Here is a 3,117-nt window from a genome sequence, read left to right as displayed (position 1 = left end):
CATATGACCTTCTCCTGACATCTGCTCATTCCCGAATTGCCAACTCTCATCTGCAGGATTTTTTAGGTGTTGCCTGTTCTTACGGAACTTGTTACCCCGTCCCATTAGACTCTCCCCTGGCCTCTAGTCCTTTACCCATTCCTCATCGATTGTGAGCTTATTTGAGCAGGACCTTCTTCACCTCTTGTGTCTGTTATATTCCGTATGTAAATTCCCTGTTCTCAAACATCCCCATTTTATAATTGTAAAGTGTTTTAGAATATGTTGGCTCAATATAAATGCTAATAATAATATTAAAAATATTTCTCTCCTTCTCCTGGTAAAAAGGTAATGTTTGGTTTCTCCTGCAGCTTTGGTTCAAATGAGAAAGGACTCTTGGAGCAGATGATGTTAGTAGGTGATGATGTTAGCAGCTAATGTTAATAACAGGCTAACAGTAATGTAAGTTGTTCTTCAAACAGAACATGTTACAAACTAACTGATACGATTACCAAGAAGAGCCATTCAAGGTATTAGGCAATATGGTTTTCTCAATGCTTTCCTAAGGACAGCAGGATCTTCTCACTGTGAAAATCACAGTGAGAAGCACGGAAGCCCCTCTAGCGGCTGTCAATGAGACAGCCACTAGAGGCTGGATTAACCCTAATGTAAACATAGCAGTTTCTCTGAAACTGTTGTTATGTTTACAGCTGCAGGGTAAACCCTAGATGGACCTGGCACACAGACCACTTCATTGAGCTGAAGTGGTATGGGTGCCTATAGTGGTCCTTTAAGGGTTTAGTCATTAGCCACCTCTGATGTATCAAAATACTATGTGAAGAGGCAATTAGCGTAAACAACTAATTTGTGGATGGACTCTTCAGTAAAAGCCTTGACCTCCACCCAAGATTTCTTGAGAAAGAGATTGCGTACCTCTGTGTGTACTTCACTGAGTGACAGGCGTATGGTATTATAAATAATAATACACATAACACACAACAAAGTATTTTTTTTGTTGCAGTTTACATATCTCTGTCCAACCCACAGGCATCTCTGGAATATAAAAGTCAACACTGTCTGATTTCATAATAAAATTGAGTCAATGTGAGGGTTATTACTAGCCATATTAATATGCATTATAATTGCTTTAGGTATTCAACAAATTTTTGTGTTTTTTTTTCTTTTCACTACTTAAAACCGGTTTGCTTTTTTCACTCTTTGAAACCTCTACGTAATAATTCTAGAATGTGCATCTTCATTCCGTACATAAAACATCATTTAAATATTTCTTAAAAGGTGACGGGAACACACAAATATTGGGCCAGACAGATTTCTCTTTGAACAACTGTATACCAAATGGTCAACCAATCAGGGACTAAGAGTTCGTCAACTATGTGTATAAATGAAGTAGTCAATAAATGCATGTTTGCAATGATGTTTAATCCTCTCTGACAAGAAACATTCGTTTTTGGATGAAAACAAATCTGAACAAACATTGTATTTGTTGAGTTTATTTAAATCCAAATAAACCACCATTTGACCAAATAGAACACAAGAAGCATAGCCTGATTAACAAAATGAATTAGTTGACAATTTGCCACTGAATAAACAAGAATGGAAGCTAATTTTGGATAAACAAAAACTAAATAAAAATTTGGAGCAACTAATGGGAACATACCAAACTTCCCTTCAGTGTTTGCTGTTCTGACCGGGATTCGAACCTGGGTTTCGCAGTGATGTTACCACTGCTCTCTCCAGCCAACATATGCCAGACAATGTCTAGGAGACCAGAGGGACATAAATCTGAAAACTCTGACCAAGTGTTACAGAGATCAGTAAAAACGAGGTGTCAGGGGGGAAGTGCAGATGGAGACAGTCTATCTTCTGTCCGTACTCCCACCTCTGATGCTCGCCTTCAAGATTTCTCGAGGGCTGCACCATTCCTGTGGAACTCGCTTCCCTCCTCTGTTAGATGCTCATCTAGTCTCCACTCCTTCAAAAAATAATTAAAAACCCACTTCTTCATGAAAGCGTATCAATTAAACTGTTAATAGCTCCCAACTGATTCCTCTCTTGCAACTGTCACTAGTCTAATACTATCCTTACCTTTTGGGTCATTTTACCCCACTCCCTTTAGCATGTAAGCTCATTGAGCAGGGCCCTCAACCCCTCTGTTCCTGTGTGTCCAACTTGTCTGGTTACAACTACATCTCTGTTCGTCCACCCATTGTAAAGCGCTGCGGAATTTGTTGGCGCTACATAAATAATAACATAATAATAATAATTAACAGTCACACACTATGCACCCCTATGAGGAAGGCACCTGGGTTTGTGATCTCCTGTTCTCACAAATGGGTAATATACATTTATCTCAACCTCAACTGCAGTCTGGAAATCTGCTTTCAATTTTCAAAAATCAGGAATTTAGCAAAAAAACATGGAGAGAAGTAAAACAGAAGGCAACTGGTAAATAGGGAATATTTTGATAGATAGAAAGAGATAGGAAGGGATATGAAGAGAGAGACAGGAGAATGTAAAAAAGGACAGAGATATTTATCTCATCATTAGAGTTAAAATATAATTCTGTTCAAGCCAGGCGTATTAAAATTCTTGTCTTCTTCTATTTATCTATAAAAAAATTCTAGGTGCACTGTGGTGTAGTCCTGTGGACCACGGTGAAAACAAATGACATGCTCTGTAAGGTGGCTAGTCAATGCTGTATTTTTGAGATTTGCGTTATATGTGGATTTATCCATTTCCCTGTAGTTACTCATGCTAGTGCTCTGTTTGACCCAATGTACAAAGTGTTTTTTACCGTCTTTTTACAGCAGTATCAGTGACGTTCTTAGCAGAGAAGAAAGATGCCCAGGAAACAAATAAAGACACAAAAAGATTAACATAATATTATCCTGTACAACATATTTCAATCAACAAAATAACAAAACTATTCAATGAAAAAATAAAATAAAAAAAACAGAACTAAAATCAAAGCACTGCTAAACAGTACCAATCTGTGTTTTTCTTTAAATATGATGGTTTAGGACCGCTTTGTAGTCCATGGGGTCCAACAGAGGTATAATACATTGTATTCTTCACACAATCCTCAGAACTGAATAGATCAGTTTCTCTGTGTGTGAC

Source organism: Pelobates fuscus, chromosome 10 (genome assembly GCF_036172605.1).
Source record: "Pelobates fuscus isolate aPelFus1 chromosome 10, aPelFus1.pri, whole genome shotgun sequence".
Lineage (NCBI taxonomy): Eukaryota > Metazoa > Chordata > Amphibia > Anura > Pelobatidae > Pelobates > Pelobates fuscus.
Note: the sequence above shows the minus strand (reverse complement) of the source record.